The sequence below is a fragment of the Helianthus annuus genome, chromosome 14 (genome assembly GCF_002127325.2).
Source record: "Helianthus annuus cultivar XRQ/B chromosome 14, HanXRQr2.0-SUNRISE, whole genome shotgun sequence".
Classification (NCBI taxonomy): Eukaryota; Viridiplantae; Streptophyta; class Magnoliopsida; order Asterales; family Asteraceae; genus Helianthus; species Helianthus annuus.
Window position 1 is genome coordinate 39,314,786 of NC_035446.2, and position 23,003 is coordinate 39,337,788.

Below are 23,003 nucleotides of genomic sequence, written 5' to 3' on the forward strand. Positions count from 1 at the left end.
CGGATGACACACTAACAAATATGATTTTACAAACCACAAGTGTATAAACACTTGTGAAATGAAAAGTTTCGACAAAATAACAATCTTTGAGAAAGATGACGGGATGTTGTAAAGGATGATTTATACTAAAAACGAGGTTTTTACAAGATTTAATTACTTTACACATAGATCCACAAAATATAACGGGATCTACACTGTAGTTTTCGGAAAAACTACAAGTTCATGTGATTATGCGATTTTACATACTTGCCGACTAGTTTGATGTGTCGGAATTTGATTGATTGATTTAAAGAAGTGTTGAAGTGATTTTGTAAAAGAAAATGATACGCTAGAAAGCGTGGCCACCTCCAGTTACAGAGGAAACTCTGGCGAAATTTTTCTAAAAACCTAACACTTAGATTATTTACAAGTGTTAGAATTATTTTGATATGTTTTCAAAATATATTTCGCCACGGCTTTATTTACAAATATTCGGAGGTGGGATTTTCACAAAACTAAACGTGATAAATATATATTTGGTAAATATATTTTTCACCACACTGCTTATGATTATTTTGTGAAAGTACATAAAATATTATTTTTAGAGTGAAAATAATATTTCGAACGATAGCAGCTCCAAAATAATACAAACGCTTACACGACAAACATATAAGTTACACCGGTAATTATTATTACCACTTAATCGTTAAAACGTAACTTACGCATTATACGAAAATATTCATGAACGCGTATTTTGTCGACGCATTATTTTGGGAATATTATGTGAAGTGAAAATATAATATTTTTGAGAAAAATATTTATATTTTGAAAGTAGAAGTAAAAATATATTAAGTGGGACTTAATGATATAATACAAATACACATGTATTAAATCCCCCATCCTTGGGAAGGAGATTAACTACGAAGTACATGCCATATAAACACGAAATAGTTGTCTAACTATTTCCCAAAAAACCTAAACTATAAAGCTAAGGCACGGCCATCCGTCTAATAGTATTAGCACATTTAGGTCGTTGCACAGCTGCCCGACATTCGGGGTACTTGGTATAGCGACGCACTGACTGTGAGTTCATGTCCCCCTTTTCTCTTAACTGTTTTCAGTTTTCTAAACTGCGGGGGTGAAATACATGTTACATTGATTATGAATACTTTATACATGGTATGGTTAGCGTATGGAGGTTTGGTACTTAAGATCATGTAAGTGGGTAGGCGGAAACTTGAGGCCATTAATCCTCATGGTAGGACCGAGGGACAGGAGCGGTAGATCTATCTGGGTGTAGCGAGCCCAGCCCCAGGTCCAGCATAACGGACCTCGGGGTGACTTAGTGCCCGACGCATAAATCCGCTAGGTTTGAGTCTCCCTACTTGCACTTCACACATATCAATGGCCTTGCAAACCATTGGTGATCTCTTTTTCCTTATTTGCTACATACCAGGGTTTTTGATAAATACAATGGTTTATTTACTCACTTTCGCATGAACTCGCTCAACATTATTGTTGATTTTTCAACTTACATGTATTTCAGGGAATTAAAGATCTGGCACGGTATGGCATGTTTTCCGCTGCATTTGTCACCGAGGTCATCCAGGGTTTGGGGAATGTGACTCTTTCCTGGACAAGTCACAGTCCTTAAACCATGTTTATGTTATGTTTGGTGTTTGTAACGTTTGGACAAGTTTCTGTTTGTTAGGGTGTTATCCCGTTAAGACAATGTTATGGTATTTTTATTTTAATGGATGATCTTGCATATTTTTAATTCATATAGCTTGGTTATGATTAAGCTATGGTATTAAGAAGTCACACCAAATTAACCACGCTTCCGCAAAGCCAGGGTGTGACAGTACCTTTTTGAATATTCTACTGCGAATCTCTCCTATGAAGATATGAAAGGTTCTACGAGGATTTGGATAACGAATATCCAGAGTATGCAAAAACACAAAATGCATAAAAGAAAACACAAAATGCATACACACATAATCACATAATTGTTTAACTTGGTTTTAAATTTGTTATCATTTTGCTAATTGCGCACAAGTATTCAAAGCACACTAGGAATCCATTTCGTGGATTTCATTTGGTACCTTAAACATTATCAAGAATCTAACTATGAAGATAGAAAGATCTTAAAGAGGAAATTCGATTTCGATTGTAAGGAACCGAAATGTTCGAATTAAGGTACACAAGGAATCCAATTAAGGATTTTGATTTGAATGACAATTATGCACAAGGATCTAATTGTGAAGATAAAAAGATCCCATATGGATTTTGGGAATTGAAGATGTTTTCAAACCTTGCACCGGGTGTGCTTAAGTCAAAACACGAAGTAAAAATGCTTATGAAATTAAGATGCTAGATATGCCAAGGCGACACATGAAGAGGAATTTGAAGGTTAAGTCAATGTATGAGGAAAATATTTTTAAAGCTATGCATGGGGTTCTAAAATGTGTTCAATGTTTTTGGAAACCTTGTATATAATACTTTTGAAATCATAAAGTAGGTGTATTCGGTAGGTATATTTATAAAAATGTTTTAAAATCATGCAAGATGAATTTTGAAATTATGTATAAGGTTTTTGAAAACATGAATGGTGCTTTTGAAATCATGCACTTGATATAAGTAATTACACTGTATTAATAACATTTTGAAATCATGAAGGTCGATTTTGAAAATATAGACAATGTTTTTGAAATCATGGAGGTTGTTTTTGAAAATATAGACAATGTTTTTGAAATCATGCATATGATATGTTAAGTAAATACACAATATTAAAAACGTTTTTGAACTATATATAAAATGTTTTTGAAATCATGAAGGCTGTTTGAAAACTTATGTTATGCAGGTTGAAAAATCAGGATGTAATGGGTATGAGATTTAAAAATACCATTAGTTATCTAACCAAGGATTCAAAGGCACAGAAGCGCAAAAAGCACGATTACTCAAAATTTCGCTTTGTTTCTTGTACTTTGTCTCCTAGAATGAAACGAGTACTTAAAATTTTCGAGGAAATCATGAGCGATCACTTGAAAGGGAGAATCACAAGAGTAGTTTGTAAAGAGCATAGTTCCTTGAAGTAGGTATCATAGGGAAATGCCATATACACATGTAACTACATTTGAATATCAGAATTGCGAACAACGACTTTTGTTTACGAACAAAACAGATTGTTTCACAATACAAGAAAACAAAAGAAACAAAGGCATAAGACAGCAACATCTTTTGCTCGGCCAAATGCTTATCCAAGGGTTGGATTTGCATTGACAATCTTCGGGCATTCGTTCCTGAAATGGCTCATCTCACCACAGTTGTAGCAAGTACCAGACGGGAAACGAGCTTGAGTAGGGTTGACTTGGAGTTGGGTAGCAGCAAGGTTTGCAACAGCTTTGTTTTGGATAGCAAAGCGGCATATGCTAATCAAATGTCCCAACGGTCCACAGTAGGTAAATTTGGAGCAGGGTATGAGGTTTAAATGATGACGGTTGCATCGCTTGCACCATGGGGCAGCTCCCAAGTACGGCTTCCTAGCTGGTGGCGCCGCTACCTGGCTAGGTCCCGCTTGATTGGGTGTAACTGCTACGGGTTTCTTTGAAGCCTTACGCTTCCTTGATTTTGGTGCAGGCTTGACTTCTGCTTCCTTCGGTGACTCTTGAGTGGCTCCATTTTTGAGACAAGACATGGCAATGCCTAGATCCACAGACTTCAGAATCACTTCGCCTATTTGCTGGGCAAATTTGGCTGTTTGCTCGGACATTTGACCGTTGTTGAGATGAAGAGACATTCTAGAAGGAAATGAAAGATATAGGAAGAAACAAATGAAATGTTATCGGATAAATAAAACAGAAAGGCAATGCATATGAATTGCGATCATTTGTTTGTTACCTAAGGCAAACAAATGAGACGGTGACAAGTCAAAGCAAGTGGGTCATAATAATGTATGGCTGAAGACATGCTTGCCTATAAGTGAACACTCACCCAAAGAGTTCCCAGGTAAGAGTGACTGGTCCGATACTGCGGATTTGTACGAACATTCTAGCCTTAGACAGAAAACTCAGAGTACAGGCATTCACCCTTCCAGTTTGCACGTGTTCACATCAAAAGACCCAAAATTTGACGAGATTTGAAAACTTAGAGGGTTCAAAACCTTATATCAAAGGGTTCAAAACCTAGTAATTAATCATCCTAGAACAGATGATTAGTTTTCAAAGCGGATTTGATATTTATGTTTTTGTTGTGGTTGTCGCCTAAGGATAGGTGACGGTATTGTTTTATGACTAAACGCAAGTAAACTCGCGTTAGGGTCCTAGGAAGGTTACAGACTAGGTCAAAGCATTACTAATAACCTAATTCCCTATAACCATGAGCTCTGATACCAACTTGTTGGTGCACTTCATCTGTTGACTTCGTCTTGGATCGAGTCATATAGTGTATTGTATAGATTAGGGCGAGATGTACGAGAAAACAGGAGAATGTATGTGTTTTGAGAGATAGTTTTGCTTATAGGGACATTAGAATGGTTTCGCTTATATGGACCATAATAGTTCCACTTATACGTACACTTGAGGTTTCGCTTTTGTGGACGTGTACATATAAGCGAAACTCTCATGCCTATATAAACCTTTTAAGCGAAAACATTTGTGACTTTGTCGAATTCCATACCGAGGTGCTGCCGGTGTGACGATTGAGCTGTAATCATTGTTAAATCAATAAAACAGTAGATTAAGTGAAGAACAAGCTATTTCTACCTACGTTTCTTGTTATTCCGCACCTGAAACATAGAAGAACGCCTCTGAACGACTCATTCGGGTCAATTCATGATCCTACAAGTGGTATCAGAGCTTGGGAGGAGGTTTTCTACAGAAATTAGCTGGATTTCATCATCATTTCTTACTTCTACACCTTCTTTCTTCACCAGATCAAGATTTAACGGTCGGAATTTGTTAAAAATTCACAGACTGTGCGCAATAGAACATTAACAAATCCTGGTAAGTTTCAGATCAATTTACGGACTAAAAATGGTTGAAATTACCTTCGAACTTGGTTCCTCTTATTTGGACATAGTGTAGTTCCGCTTTTCTGTACATCATAGTTCCGCTTATTCGTTCAATTATCAGAGGTTCCGCTCCAAATTACTTGGTAGTTTCGCTTCAAAGGTCAAATAGTTCCGCTTTTGTGTCAACTTAAGTGAGGTTCCGCTCCAAAAGTAATAAGGGTTTCGCTTGAAGGGTTCCGCTTATTGATACATCAACAGTTCCGCTTCTAAGAACATTTGTAGTTCCACTTATTTGAACTCAGAAGTTTTGCTTCAACGGTCATCTGAAGTTTCGCTTCTAGAACATTAGTAGTTTCGCTTCAGAGTACATCAAGGTTTCACTTATTTGTACTTTGAAGTTTCGCTTATCAGGACATCAGAGGATTTCGCTTTTGTGATCATTTTGGTTTCGCTTATTTGTCACTTATCTTGGAAAACGTACTAAGTCATCATGGATACCGAATTCTACAACGCTGCAACACCGTCTGCTCCAGCTGCGATTGCTCAAGCCATGAACTTAGAGAACGAGACAGGAACCACCCAAAAGCCCCCTATTGATGAGTATCGAAGAATATTACGGGTGGAAAGATCGGTTCGAGAACTGGGTTCAGGCAAATCATCTCAGATCATGGGAATGTATACTGAAGAAGTATGTGTTACCTAGAACAGAGTTGCAAGTTCTTAAAGAGTTATCCGAGTTTACAGATCAAGAACGGGTTATGTATAAGGCTGAGAAGATGATGATCAGTTTACTGCAACAAGCGATCAAAGAAGACATCTTCATTTTGCTATAGCACGATAAAACTGCAAAGTCAATTTGGGATGCACTTAAAGTCAAATTCGAGGGTAGCGAGAATATGATAAAGAGCAAAAAGGCACTTCTTAAGAAAGAGTTTGATTTGTTCAGCAGTCTACCGGGTGAAGATACGAAGAAGCTGATTGAGAGATACTGTCATCTTGTGCGATCAATGTCAATGTTGAGTATTACCAAAGATCGTGAAAAGTGGGTAGACAAGCTGGCTGATGCCCTACCACAGAAAGAGTGGGGAACATATCTGATGATTTTAAAAAACACGGGTGTTTATGATGGGTTAACAATTTCTCAGTTTATCGAAAAGATAGAGAGTCAGGATCTGGAACAGCAGAAGATCGCCAGGATGAATAGTCCGAGTAGTCAACAGGATGTGAAGATGTACTACAAGGGTAGCATTCGAGTTCCAGAATCTGAGAGAAGTCCGAAAATCCAAACTGCATTCAGTGCGGGTGATTCAACAGAAAGAGCAGATCAGAGTTCAACCAAAAGCAGCAACGGATTCTCATCATTTCCGAGTGTTAATCCTAAAGAGTCAAACACAAGTTTTCAGTCTCAGAGCATAAAAACAGGAAATGGTTATGTGATTCAGTGCAACATCGCTCTAAATCTTCCAGAAGGTCAGAGTTTTTCAGAAGACACTGCAAAAGACCACATGGCTCTTCTTGGTTCTGTATTGTTATCTTATGAGGGACTAGTAGCTGGTCGGATCGGAAATCCTATGCTCACAAAGGAGGATTACGATCAGATAGACGCCAAAGAGATGGAATTAATGGATATCAAATGGTGTCTTGCTAGTGTTCTTAGACGTGCTGAAAAGTTTAAGACAATTACCGGGAGAAATGACTTTCTTGATGCTCATGTATCTACTTTAGGTTTTGATAAATCTAAAGTTACTTGTTTTCGATGCAGGGAGAAGGGCCATTTCAAACGGGAATGCAAGAATAGAGAAGCTAGCAATGCTCAGAATCCATTTGGTAAAGATGATTACTACCAGAAAGCCATTTATCAGCAGGTTGGTCAATCACAAGATTCACAGACGGCTCATGGTAGGAAGATTGAGGATTCTAAGAGAGCATGTTTAGTGGACTTCAACTGGAGCAAATACATATCTCCTGATAGCAAAGCTTGTCTAGTTGATCAAGATGATGAAAGACTACCTGAAGGCTTTAGCTGGGATATGTTTGTTGATGAAAATGGAGTGTTCAAAGCTTTCATTGCCAAGATTGTTAGAGAACCAGACATGTTTACCACCTGGATGAAGTCTATTGGTGAGACATTGGAAAGTGTGGAGGAACAGTCTGTACGTCTGACGAAAGTTTAGAAAGTGCTGATGAAAGTTCTCAGAGTGCTCGGAATGTTGATGAGAGTGTTCAAAATGTTGCTAGTTTTGAAAAAGAAGTTGTATTTGATCAAACACCATCTGATTCTAGTTTGTCGGATGCTGATTCTGAAAAGTCTGTACAGTTTGATCAGTCACCAGTTGATAGTAGCAGTGATGATGAGGAAGAGAAACATATAAATGTTGCAAAATCTCATCTTTCCCCTGAAAGTTTTCATTTCTATTTTACAGATCGCATGGAAAAGTTGAAGGCAAAAAGAGCTGCAAAAGAACACATGGAAATGAAGACTGAAAGTGTTGCTGAGGAGAATGATAAGACTGAGCTGGTGAGTAAAGAAAAGATGTCTGAAGCTGAGAAAGTGAAAGAAGAAGAAAAAGTGATAGAAGTGGTGAAAACAATCGAGGTTGAGAAGATTGTTGAAGTTGTCAAGCTGCACAAAGTGTTTGGAAGCTTGCAAGGAATGCGCAACAAAAGATGACATTATTGCTGAGTATGAGAAGAAGAAGGAGCAGTTACTGTTCAACCTCAACTATGTAAAAGAATCTTATGATGTCTTGAACAAAACTGTAACTGGTCTCGAAAAGACAAACTCAGAGAGAGAACAAGCACTAACGATGATGAAAGTGGTCATGATGACAAAGCAGAAAGCCATCAATTTTTACATCGAAGAAAGTGCTAATTGGAAGCAAGAGTTGGAGACTGAGAAGATCGAGAATGAGAGAATTAGACGTTTATTACAAAGTTATTCAAGTTCTGATTATCTCATTGATCGTATTTACCCAACTGTTGCAGGAATGGAAGCTTTTCAAGATGAGAAGACAAAGAAGAAGAAAGATTGTGGTAAGAAACCGATTGTTAGCTATAACAAATGTCCGCCTCCAATTTGGGAAGGGTATTCTCCTAGAAAACCAAACGATGAGCAACTTGAGAAAGCAGTCAATATAAAGCTAAAAACCGACACAACTGACGTTTTACCAGATAACATTGATGTCACATTTACCTCGTCCGATACTGATCATGAGTCTGAGTTAATAAAAAAGGTGGTCGATCAGGTGTTGGATACAGATGAGGAATCTGAGTCAAAGTCTGAGTCTGGAGAGTCAAATTCGTCAGTCAACAGGGAAAATTCGTCGGTTAAACGGTCTTATAGTAATGAATTTTTGTTATCAAAAGCAAATTTGAATGATGAAACATTCGAAGTTGTTTATACTTTGAATGGTCCTGACAAATTATATTACAACAAAGAGTTCCCAATAATGAGTATTAAAACGGAATTGATTAACAAAACTTTCAAACTAATAAAGATTAATATTCCTGAATTGAAAGTTTTGAAAAAATTTGAATAATCTAAAAAATATACTTCAAGTGTTCAACAACGGTTAAACAAGAAAAAAGGTTACAATTCTCGTTCTGGTTTTCAAAAGAAACCTAACCAAAATTGTAGCTACAAAAAGAAAGGTCTTGGTTTTATTCCACCAGAAAATTATAAAAATGATAAAAATTCTAAAACAAAAACAGAATTTGTGTCAGGTGGAAGCTCAGAAGAGGAACAGAAGAAACCATTCTAGAGACAGTTAAATCAGGAGTTTCTCACTCAGAAGAGAAGGAATGGAACCGAAGTGTTGTATCAAAGAGAGACTCGTATTTGTTACAAGTGCAATGAAGCTGGTCACATTGCATGGAATTGTTCAAAGAATGCAAAAACAAAACAGGGAGTTTCTCAGAAATTAAAAGAAAAAGTTGTTGATATTAAACCACAAACTGAAAAACTTAAAGTTTTTGAAAATTCAATTTATGAGGTTGGTGAATGTTCAAAGAAGAATATGTATGAAAAGAAAGGAAAAGACAACCAAGTATGGGTTGTTAAAAGGAATGATGTGAATGTCGGCGATGAATCTGGTTCCATAAAGCCAGAAGTGCCACAGGTTGAGGAGAAAATTTCAGTGAATGATGATGATTTTCTGTGACACCTGTGTCACTTCAACCATCAAACAAACGCCAAAACCAATGAAATATTGTATTTCATACTTTGGACTTGTATAAATATGTGTATCGTTTGCACATATCAACTCTTGTTCGATTTCAAGCTCTGCATCGCTTTCTTGGGAATTATACGCAAACTGGTGCGTAAACGTACTCAGTTTAATGCGACAAATACTCCGGAACAGCAACATATACTCAACCTACCTTAAATAACCTTTACATAACTTAGAAATAAGTTTTGAAGGCCTTGGTATGGCAAAAACAAGTTAATTCGCTTACAGGGACTAAAATTGACAAACTGTGAAAGTATGCCAATTTGAACTGTAACGAACATTCCGGAACACGTCCATAAGTTAAACATACCATAAATATCCTTTACATAGCTTAGAAATAGGCTTTGAGGGGTTTGGTATGCTAAAACAAACTTTTGGGTCATTCAGGGACTAAAAGTGTCAAAAAGTGCACAAGTTTGCACTTTCGCGCACAACTTACGTTCTGAATACATCCGGACATCCAAAAATTTATGTAAGCATCCTAATATTATGCCTTAGTGTTTGGCATAAGAAAAATCCATTCGTCGCGTCATTTGGATCGTCTTTCACGCTTATGCGCATTCCGGCGTAATTAAGCGAACATCGCGATCGTACGGCCAAACGAACCAACATCCGGAACATTTTTGAGCATGTTTCATGTCCACAATGTTTAGGCATCATTTTAGGGCCTTAAAGTTGGCTTTACGGGCCTTAGAAGTGTCGAAAATAGCTTAAACACGCAACAGGGACCAAATATGTAAATTCTGCAAGTGGTGCAGATCAGACGGGGCCAGGCGGCCCGCGTAATTTTGGCCTGCACCTTCACGCGGGCCGCGTCAGACTAACAGATCAGATAAGATCGATTAGTCAGCGAATCTCAGCAGATTAAACCTCGTCCACATGTTTTCACTTGCCCTTTCAGCTCACTAAGGGGCATTTTCAGTAACCACAAGTTTTCGACAAGTGTACGCACGAGATTCGATCACGTTTTTCAAGAAACGATCCTAACGGTTCGGGAAATCCTATAAATACCCCCCCCCCTTTTTGGTTAAAACCCTCAAGAATCTGATCTAAGCTCTAAGTTGGAACCTTTGTTTCATACCTGAGCTATTTTGATCTAGATTAGCATTCGGGGACCCTCCGTAAGTATTTCTTTCGTTCTTTTATTCGCTTTTCGAGTCCGAAAGTCAACGTTTTGTTGACTTTCTGCATTGACCAGCCTATGGTCAACCCGAAGTTCATGGAACTTCATAACGTGAGTGTGATCACGATGGTTATAGTCCGTAGTGAGTATACCTACTGATTACCACGTTATCTAGGCTCAGTGACGAGTCGTAGTTTCGGCCAAAATGTGCATTCTTGCATATTTTGTAACCAAACTACTCGTGAGCATCAAAGCCGTTTGTTTTGATGCCAAACCTGTTTTCTAATCTTAGTTAAGCATGTTCTAACATGCTTAGCTCGTCACTTTTAGTTTAGTGCTTATATAGGGTCGTAAGGTAAGCGATCTAGACCATCGCTTATACTTTCGAACCCGACCCATTTGGTCGATCATTAGGATCCGACCAAACACATTAGGTGACCATAGCTATAACCTTCCGAGGTTATACCTTGTGGTCGCAATGTTAGGCGTTCCGAACGCGTTCTACGCGAACGACGCGTTAGGGTAGCATAAGCTACCTAAACGGGTCGTGATGGGGCGTAAGCACTTAGGTTAGGTTTCATTTTAGTATGTAGGCTTTGTTAAACCATATTACACGAGTCTCCATACTCGTTTGGTTTACGAACCCGCATACTATCCGATCCTTCCGATTTGGTCCGGTATATTAACATAGCTACCTATTAGGTGCCGTTTGATATCCCGTGATCTTTAGCATTATCTGGTTATTATACAAGGAATTCAAAGCAATCTCAGGTGAGTACATAGAACCCCATTTTTTACTGTTTTCCAAACTGTTTTGGGGTGAAACACATGTGCCTATCTGTTACTTTCATGCTTTCCATGTTTTCACATCATACGCCTGCTATGTTGTTAGTACATTATAGTACATGATTTCATTACATTTCATTCTATGTATGCCCATTGTGTGCGTACTTAGTATATTGATTTACATTACATTTCTGTTGCATATGTTTACTCAGCATATGGACACATTGATTTACATGAACATTTCTGCTGCATATGTTTACTCAGCATATGGGCACATTGATTTACATGAACATTTCTGCTTCGTATGTTTACTTAGCATACTTAGTACAATTGTTTACATCACATGCCTTCATTTTGTTATGACATTTGGTTTGTTTAACATGGGACAATACATTCATTAACATTAGCTACGCCGTTCGTTAGTAGGTAGTGGTACCATAGGAATTGACAACTCCCGTTCCTGAAATCCTGGGTTTGATAGGATTGGATGGAATGACCGAATTCGATATACATAACTTAGATAAACCTTTAATTTGTTTAAGGGTTTATCGCCGCAGTCTCAAGGCTTGGATGTATGCATATTTCACAATACCGCATAAATGTTAATATCAATAGAGCATGCATTTTTTCACAGAACATATTGTTGATTTAAACCACGTTTTACTTCAATGACTTGTTTTGTGCATTTTACATATGGTTTAAGTTGATACATTTCGCTTACCATACATGATACATTTTGGGATACACCTTACATGATTTACATTGAACATAAACACGTTGACATTGACATACACATTTGGTGATTTACATTGAACATAGACATTTGACATGGTTTACACAATAAACAATTGAGTTATACAAGAACAATCTTACATGGTGGATGGTTTGGGTAAGTGATTAAGTAACGAGGCGTGTGTAATATGATACAAGCATGGTGGATACGCCGCTGGTACTTCCTATACATAAGTGTTTGTATGGTATTACATATCGTAGCGTTATTTGAATAATTTCAATTTGAGACATATGACATTTTATACAAATATCACACTTTTCACGAGACATTGTTTTACAAACGACTTATCTTATACAAACACATTTTACATGGTTATCCGTTTAACCATATAGTGTCTTCTTATTTATACATATCATCTGATTTTATCGTTTTTCAAATGGTTTACAAAGCAAGACAAATTACAAGGTTCATGACCAAACATTTTCGCAAACATAAGTCATGAATTCCGTTTCCATAAAACCAATGTATCTCACAGGCATTTTTATGCTGACGTACCTATTTTCACATGTGTTTTCAGGAGATGATGTATAGGACTTATCAAGACATACTTAAGCGGACCTGTGCCTTAGTGACTTAAAACGAGACAAGAACTAGTTAATTATGTTATAAATTCTTTGCTTTTCCTGTTTAAGACAATGTATCACTCTTGTTTAATAAATAAAATACAACTTTGTATGCCATGGTTATGAAACAATTGATTCTGTTACAACACTCCCCGACGTTTCCGCCACGTTTGTATGTTCTACGTGGTCGGGGTGTGACAGAAAAGTTGGTATCAGAGCCAATGGTTATAGGGAATTAGGTTATTAGTAATGCTTTGACCTAGTCTATAACCTTCCTAGGACCCTAACGCGAGTTCACTTGCGTTTAGTCATAAAACAATACCGTCACCTATCCTTAGGCGACGACCACAACAAGAACATAAAATTCAAAACCGCTTTGAAAACCAATCATCTGTTCTAGGATGATTGATTTCTAGGTATTGAACCCTCTGTTATAAGTTTTTGAACCCCTTTGAATTTTCAAAACTCTCGTCAAAGTTTTGGGTCCTAAATAGTGTGAACACGTGCGAACTGGAAGAGTGAATGCCTGTACCCTGGGTTTTCTGTCTAAGGTTAGAGTGTTCGTATAAATCCACATAATCAGACCAGTCACTCTTACCTGGGAACTCTTGGGGTGAGTGTCCACTTATAGGCGAGCATATCTTCACGATACACTATGAGGATCTATTTGCTTTGATTCAGCCTTGGTGCTGTTTGTTTGCTTCGTGGTTCAAACAAATGACCATCAACCATGACTATGGTCGGTAATTGTAACATCCTATTCTTACCCAATGCCATTTCATTTGCTTTCTTTCTTGTTTCTCTTTTAGAATGCCTCCTCGACGCGAAAACCAGATAGCAACTGCCGAGCTGGCAGAAATTATTGCGCAGCAGATGGCTGCCCAATTCCCAAATCTCTTCGCTCAATGGAACCAAGCCAACAACAACAACAATGGTACATGCAATTTCAAGAACTTTAACTCGGCTAAACCACTCAAGTTTAGTGGTTCTGAGGGAGCAACTGGGCTTCTTCAATGGTTCGAGAGCATCGAGAATACTTTTCGCCACGTGCAGTGTCCGGATAATCGCAAGGTCGAGTTTTCTTCGAGTGTGTTTCAGAAGAGGGCTCTTATGTCACACCCCCAAAATCCACCTGCGGAGTATCACCGCTTGGGAGCGTGACTGACCAGGATCAAGCCACCAATCATATTGAACATGCATATAGTATTAAGTAAGATAAAGGAAAACCATCCGTTCAATACAAAAGGTGTTCAAAACATGTTATTGTTTTAAAGTGTAGCGGAAGCATAGTAATAATCCAACAATAGTAAATAGTTCAAATGTTATAATAGTTCAGCATAGAAACCACGAATCCTTGTCCACAACGACCCGCTTCTCCAGTGCAAGCTCCAAGTACCTAACGATCTGCAAGGCATGTAACAGAATGGTCAACAAACTAGTTGAGCGAGTTCACAGTAAGTAAATGTGTAACAGTAAGTAACAGGTGGCTCTACAGGGCCGATAGTAAGTTATGCTGGTGGGGGCTTCCCATGTTAAGTGACCACTAGACTATTCGTATTATTATCCCTGTTCTTCGTCCGAGAACAGAAGTGTGTATAAAGTGTGCGTAGGTTTTACGCACGTATCCTTCGTAACCTGAGGATAGAAGTAAGTAATGCGTACACGTAGGTTTTACGTGCGTATCCTTCGTAACCGAGGATAGAATGGCATGTGAACCCGTAGGTGTTATCCCAACCTACGTAACCGTCCTGACATCCGAGGACATGATAGGTGATAGTCTAGTAAAGCATTTGTACGTTCCTTTCAATAATAACCTTTAACCCATTCCCACAACCCGGGAATCCCATGCCTTAGTAGGAGTGTGAACTCACCTTGGTTTGCTCGGTATGCTAAGTTATGCACTCACAAGTAATTAATCACGTCCTAGTGTTTGCACGTATAACAAATCAGTTCATGTTCGCAATTGTACGCAAGCAGTTTAATGTTCACATAACAGTCAGTTGCATAACAGCACACACGTATTATTTCACCTTGCACGAATACAGATGCTAACATTCATCTCTAAGCATGGCATGCCAATTAAATCCAGCATATAATCAATCAGTCAAAGTATGTTCATAATCCCTAACATCCTTCGAATCCAGTCACTATCTTTCGACAACAGTAATCACAATTATCTTTCGGAAACAATTATCACAATTATCCTTCGGACCAATGTTATGTTCCGAATCCTATGTCATCTTTCGGCCAACCTATCTTTCGGTCCAACTATCTGTCGGTCCAACTATCTTTCGGTCCAATAATGGTTCGGTCCAACTAGTATCTTTCGGTCAAAGTTATGGTTCGACTAACAAGCATCCTTCGACAACAACTATGTTTCGAGTAGTAACATCTTTCGACAATTAACAGTTACGTTTGATCACCATCAGTTACGGATATCATGCAGCCAAATACAGAAACAGAAACCCTAATCATCTACAGCCGTCATCATCATAACAATCATCATCTATCATGCATGTCCAAACAAATCACAACAAGTACCAAATCTTAACAGTACATCTACATAACGAGTATCATACAAGCACGATTCCTCACTACAATCGATCTATAATATTGATTAATAATCCGAACAGAATACCAAAGATCCTAATTGATAGCAGGTTTAGATCTTTGCGTTTAAACTAACCATACCGTGTTCACTTGTTTCGTTTTCGTTTACCATAATCAACATCATCACAATATATCCGATTAGCATCTATATCCGATTAACATTCATATTCGATTAACATACGTGTCTGGTTAACATACAAACATATTGCAAGACAACTGGAAAAATCACGAGATCATATACACATAAAGCATCACATACTAACCGGAAATCTGGATTACGTAATGAAATCCTTTGAACAGAGTGTAGGTCTGCTATATGCCGTCACACATACAAGGGAACCGAAAGCTCTAGGGTTTTGCCGATCAAAAATGTTATTACGTAAAGTTTCTAATCCAACTTATATTAAATCGGCAGTGGGCCAAGGCCCATTTGAAAGACTGGGCCGAAACATATCGAAGGATATGTTTCGTGATCCTTCGGGCCGAATGATGTCGAAGGATATGTTTCGTGCTCGAAGGATATGTTTCGTGGTCCTTCGAGTCCTTCGAATCCTTCGAACTATGTTTCGATCTAGACTAAGTGTTTAATAATAATTCTAATAATAATTCCAATATTATTTGACGATATGTCTCATTAAAACACAACGAGTACAATTACAAGTCCATAATTCAAACAGCTAGACAGTCAAAGTCAACACGCATTTAATGCGAAAGTGAAAGTCAGAAATTCAAGTTGTCACATTATCCCCAACTTAAAAGAAATTTCGTCCCGAAATTTGGTACGCACTCACTGAGGAAGCTAGGTAAGTTACATCGTTCACTGGTTTTCCTGGGGTGTCACATCATCCCCCCGTTGATTTGGAATTTCGTCCCGAAATTCAGTAGTAGTAGCTTCAGCCTCAGAAGTGGATGCATTGGTTTCGAATAGCTGGGGGTACTTTTCTTTCATCTGGTCTTCGCGTTCCCATGTATACTCCGGGCCACGCTGGGAGTTCCAACGAACTCGAACAAGAGGGATTCTCTTGTGTTTGAGGACCTTAACATCCCGGTCCGTGATTTCAACTGGTTCCTCGACGAACTGCAACCGCTCGTCGATAGTGAGTTCCTTAAAAGGAACTATGAGGGTCTCATCTGATAGGCATTTCTTCAGATTCGACACGTGAAATACATTGTGAACTGCACCGAGTTCAGCTGGTAGGTTTAATCTGTAGGCTACTTTGCCAATCTTTTCTAAGATTTCGAATGGTCCGACGTACCGCGGATTCAGTTTGCCTCGTTTGCCAAATCGAACCACACCCTTCCAGGGTGAAACTTTCAATAAAACCCGGTCCCCGACCTCAAATTCCAATGGCTTTCTACGCTTGTCCGCGTAGGCTTTCTGACGGTCGCGTGCTGCCGCCATGCGTTGTCGTATCTGTGCAATCTTTTCTGTGGCGTCCACTACAATATCTGGACCCGTAATTTGACTATCCCCCACCTCTGCCCAACAGAGAGGTGACCGGCATTTACGTCCGTACAATGCCTCAAATGGAGCGGCTTGAATGCTGGTATGGTAACTGTTATTGTACGAGAACTCCACCAAAGGGAGGTGCTTTTCCCAGCCGTTGCCGAAATCGATAACACACGCTCGAAGCATGTCTTCTAGAGTTTGAATAGTTCGCTCAGACTGCCCATCCGTCTGAGGATGATATGCTGTGCTCATGTCTAATCGTGAGCCGAAGGATTTGTGCATCGCTTGCCAAAGCTCTGACGTGAATCGTGCATCGCGATCCGAAATAATAGAGGTGGGCACTCCGTGCCTCGAAACAACTTCTTTCATGTAGATGTCGGCTAGGGTAGAAAACTTATCCTTTTCTTTGATAGCCAAGAAGTGAGCGGACTTTGTGAGCCGATCAACGACCACCCAGATAGTGTCATTCCCACGCTGGGATCTAGGTAGGCCAGTAACAAAATCCATGGAAATTTGCTCCCATTTCCATTGTGGTATTTCTGGTTGCTGAAGTAGGCCTGATGGTTTCTGGTACTCGATTTTAACCCTTGCACAAGTTAAACACTTGCCGACGTAAGTTGCGATAAGAGCTTTCATGTTTGGCCACCAATAAGTTGTTCTGATATCGTGGTACATCTTATCCGACCCTGGATGTACCGAGTAGCGAGACTTGTGCGCTTCATCCATCACAAGTTCGCGTAAACCGCCATAAAGTGGGACCCAAATACGCCCCGTTACATAGTAGGCGCCGTCTTCCTTTTGTTCCATTTGTTGCCTTGAACCGCGCAAGGCTTCAGCCTTGACGTTTTCGGGTTTTAGTGCTTCTATCTGAGCAGCTCGTATCTGTGCAGGAAGACTGGACTGAATGGTAAGCTGTAGCGCTCGCACGCGGTTAGGTAGAGTGTCTTTCCGACTGAGGGCATCAGCCACAACATTGGCCTTGCCTGGATGATACTTGATGGCGCATTCGTAGTCGTTCAGAAGTTCAACCCATCTCCGTTGACGCATATTCAAATCCTTTTGCTTAAGGATATGCTCGAGACTCCTGTGATCGGTGTAAATCGTGCACCTGGTACCGTACAGGTAGTGTCGCCATATCTTAAGCGCGAAAACAACAGCTCCCAGCTCTAAATCGTGCGTCGTGTAGTTCCGTTCATGAACCTTGAGTTGCCGAGAGGCGTATGCGATCACTTTATCCCGTTGCATCAATACACAACCAAGCCCTTGTATCGATGCGTCACAATAAACCACGAAGTCATCCGTGCCCTCGGGCAGTGAGAGAATAGGCGCGCTGCAAAGCCTATCCTTTAAGTACTGAAAAGCGGTCTCTTGCGTATTACCCCATCTGTAAACGACACCTTTCTGTGTAAGCATAGTAAGTGGTTGCGCGATCTTTGAGAAGTCTTTAATAAATCGCCTGTAGTAACCCGCCAAACCCAAGAATTGGCGTATTTCAGTCGGTGTACGTGGTGCTGGCCAGTTTCTGATTGAATCAACCTTGGATGGATCGACATGAATCCCATCCTTGTTTACCACATGGCCTAAGAAGTGGACTTCACGAAGCCAGAAGTCGCATTTTGAAAACTTTGCGTACAGTTGCTCTTTTCGAAGAAGTTCCAAGATAATACGTAGATGCTGCTCATGCTCCTCCTGACTCTTGGAGTAAATCAAAATGTCGTCGATGAAGACGATAACAAACTTGTCGAGATAGGGTTTGCACACCCTGTTCATAAGATCCATGAAGACTGCTGGCGCGTTCGTAAGCCCGAATGGCATGACAAGAAACTCGTAGTGACCATAACGAGTTCTGAAAGCAGTTTTGGAGACGTCCTCATCCCGGACTCTCAGCTGATGATACCCTGACCTCAAATCGATCTTGGAATAGTAACACGACCCTTGCAACTGGTCGAATAGGTCATCTATGCGCGGAAGAGGATAACGGTTCTTCACCGTCACCTTGTTGAGTTCACGGTAGTCGATGCACATCCTGAACGTACCGTCTTTCTTCTTCACAAATAACACTGGAGCTCCCCAAGGCGAAGAGCTTGGACGAATAAAGCCCTTTTCCAAGAGCTCTTGCAGCTGTTTCGACAGTTCTTCCAGTTCGGTTGGAGCTAAACGATATGGTGCGCGGGCTATTGGTGCTGCTCCAGGTGCCAATTCGATCTGAAACTCGACTTGGCGATGAGGCGGTAAGCCTGGTAAATCTTCAGGAAACACCTGAGGGAAGTCACGTACAACTGGGATATCCTCCAGCTTCTTTTCCTTTGCTGATGCATCAGTAACGAGAGCCAGAATGGCAGTATGCCCCTTTCGTAAACATTTCTGCGCCTTCAAGTAAGAGATGATGCCAACCACAGCACCACTCTTGTCGCCCTGAACTTCGAGAGGTTCTTGACTGGAGCGAGGAATACGAATAACTTTTTCCTTGCATAAGATCTCTGCGTGATGTTGAGATAACCAATCCATGCCGATGACGACGTCGAAGCTACCCAAGACTATGGGTATAAGATCAATCGTGAAAGTCTGACCCGCTAGAACAATGCTACAACCCTTGACTACATGAGCGGCTTCTACACTTTTACCATTCGCTAGTTCTACGACGTGTTTAGTGTCTAGAGGTGTTGGTGTACGTTTTAATAAGTTACTCATTTTCATGGACATATAACTTGTATCAGCACCCGAATCAAATAAGACAGTAACGTAAATATCGTCGAGAAGGAACTTACCCATAACTACGTTAGGATCATTCACTGCATCTCCTCGACCCAACACAAATGCTCGACCACGAGCTTCATTGCCGTTGTTGTTGTTGTTGTTGCCCCCATTATTGTTGTTATGGTTCCCGTTGCCCTGATGGTTGTTGTTGCGGTTCTGGTTCAACTGTGGGCAATCGCGTTTGAAGTGACCTTCAGCCCCACACTTATAACACCCCCTGTTGCCCTGTTGCTGATTCTGCTGATTCTGTGGAGCTGGTTGCTGAGGCTGCTGATTCTGATTTGCAGGGCGAGCGCTTCTACAATCTTTGGCCTCGTGACCCATCTTTAAACACCTTTGACAACGGCCCTTATTGCACTGGCCGCTGTGATGCCTGTTGCAGTTGTTACACTTTGGAAGGTTTCCTCGATACCCTCCCTGCCTGTGGCTGCTCGATGAGTGTGGACTGGGACTTTGGTAACTATCCGTCTTTCGCTGCTGAGACTGTGATTGTACCGATGCTGATCCCTTGCTAGAATCCCCCTCCCATTTTCTCTTACTTTCGCTGGGAGTAGCAAGTGTAGTAGCAGCAGTAGCGGTATCGGTAGCACTGATACGCTTTGGCAGTTTGCCCTGGTCTACTGCCTGATCTGTGATGCGATGAGCGAGACGCTGGATTTCCTGGATGTTGTTGAGGTTAGCCGAGGTAACGTGGCTCTGTATTTCTGGTGCCAAACCTTTGAGATACAACTCAATTCGCTTGTATGGAGGGTCCACCATAGTTGGACATAACACAGCCAACTCATTCGATCTCTTGGTGTAGGCTTCGATTTCCGAACCAACCATTTTCAAGTTATACAACTCGTCCTCCAACTTGTGAATGTCTTCTCTAGTGCAGTATTCCCTCTTGATCAATTCTTTGAAATCATTCCAGGGTGTGGCGTTAGCAGCTGCCAACCCTAAGATCTGCACTTGTGCGTTCCACCAAGTGAGCGCAATCCCTTCAAGTGTGCCAGTGGCGAACTTCACCCTGCGAGCCTCAGGGCATTCACACATTTCGAAAACCGACTCGATCTTTTCAAACCAGTGGAGGAGTCCGACTGCCCCCTCCGTGCCACTGAACGAGCTAGGACGACAGTCCATGAAAGTCTTGAAGGTACACGCAGGTTGTTGCTGAGCGGGTTGACCTATTGTGTACGAATAGGGCAAAGTTAAGTACGAGAATTAATGTAGGATCTAAAGATCCTAGTGTCTATACTGCAAGGTATACTACCTGCTTGTGCGGCTGCAACTGCCGCAGCAACGAGAGCCTCTAGCTGGGCTTGAGTCATGGTAATTCGTGCGGCCATTGATCTTCACATCAAAGGCAACATAAGTGAGAAAGGTTCGCGAATAGTGCGATGACAGAAGAGTGTAAGCACATAAGTATTCTCATGCAATGTCAAGTTGTGAGCAAAGTAATGTAAGCATACTACGAGCAAAGTTCTATGCAAATCCTAGCATGTAGGCAATAAACATAAACCTTATTACCTAGGAAGTTGAGTCTTGCACGTGGAGCGAAGCGTCGTTGTGGATCGTTGAGAGCACTGTTCTGGTTATAGTCTGGTTTTAATAAAAACGTTTTCCCATATCAAAACCAAGTTCTCTATAACCAATGGCTCTGATACCAATCTGTCACACCCCCAAAATCCACCTGCGGAGTATCACCGCTTGGGAGCGTGACTGACCAGGATCAAGCCACCAATCATATTGAACATGCATATAGTATTAAGTAAGATAAAGGAAAACCATCCGTTCAATACAAAAGGTGTTCAAAACATGTTATTGTTTTAAAGTGTAGCGGAAGCATAGTAATAATCCAACAATAGTAAATAGTTCAAATGTTATAATAGTTCAGCATAGAAACCACGAATCCTTGTCCACAACGACCCGCTTCTCCAGTGCAAGCTCCAAGTACCTAACGATCTGCAAGGCATGTAACAGAATGGTCAACAAACTAGTTGAGCGAGTTCACAGTAAGTAAATGTGTAACAGTAAGTAACAGGTGGCTCTACAGGGCCGATAGTAAGTTATGCTGGTGGGGGCTTCCCATGTTAAGTGACCACTAGACTATTCGTATTATTATCCCTGTTCTTCGTCCGAGAACAGAAGTGTGTATAAAGTGTGCGTAGGTTTTACGCACGTATCCTTCGTAACCTGAGGATAGAAGTAAGTAATGCGTACACGTAGGTTTTACGTGCGTATCCTTCGTAACCGAGGATAGAATGGCATGTGAACCCGTAGGTGTTATCCCAACCTACGTAACCGTCCTGACATCCGAGGACATGATAGGTGATAGTCTAGTAAAGCATTTGTACGTTCCTTTCAATAATAACCTTTAACCCATTCCCACAACCCGGGAATCCCATGCCTTAGTAGGAGTGTGAACTCACCTTGGTTTGCTCGGTATGCTAAGTTATGCACTCACAAGTAATTAATCACGTCCTAGTGTTTGCACGTATAACAAATCAGTTCATGTTCGCAATTGTACGCAAGCAGTTTAATGTTCACATAACAGTCAGTTGCATAACAGCACACACGTATTATTTCACCTTGCACGAATACAGATGCTAACATTCATCTCTAAGCATGGCATGCCAATTAAATCCAGCATATAATCAATCAGTCAAAGTATGTTCATAATCCCTAACATCCTTCGAATCCAGTCACTATCTTTCGACAACAGTAATCACAATTATCTTTCGGAAACAATTATCACAATTATCCTTCGGACCAATGTTATGTTCCGAATCCTATGTCATCTTTCGGCCAACCTATCTTTCGGTCCAACTATCTGTCGGTCCAACTATCTTTCGGTCCAATAATGGTTCGGTCCAACTAGTATCTTTCGGTCAAAGTTATGGTTCGACTAACAAGCATCCTTCGACAACAACTATGTTTCGAGTAGTAACATCTTTCGACAATTAACAGTTACGTTTGATCACCATCAGTTACGGATATCATGCAGCCAAATACAGAAACAGAAACCCTAATCATCTACAGCCGTCATCATCATAACAATCATCATCTATCATGCATGTCCAAACAAATCACAACAAGTACCAAATCTTAACAGTACATCTACATAACGAGTATCATACAAGCACGATTCCTCACTACAATCGATCTATAATATTGATTAATAATCCGAACAGAATACCAAAGATCCTAATTGATAGCAGGTTTAGATCTTTGCGTTTAAACTAACCATACCGTGTTCACTTGTTTCGTTTTCGTTTACCATAATCAACATCATCACAATATATCCGATTAGCATCTATATCCGATTAACATTCATATTCGATTAACATACGTGTCTGGTTAACATACAAACATATTGCAAGACAACTGGAAAAATCACGAGATCATATACACATAAAGCATCACATACTAACCGGAAATCTGGATTACGTAATGAAATCCTTTGAACAGAGTGTAGGTCTGCTATATGCCGTCACACATACAAGGGAACCAAAAGCTCTAGGGTTTTGCCGATCAAAAATGTTATTACGTAAAGTTTCTAATCCAACTTATATTAAATCGGCAGTGGGCCAAGGCCCATTTGAAAGACTGGGCCGAAACATATCGAAGGATATGTTTCGTGATCCTTCGGGCCGAATGATGTCGAAGGATATGTTTCGTGCTCGAAGGATATGTTTCGTGGTCCTTCGAGTCCTTCGAATCCTT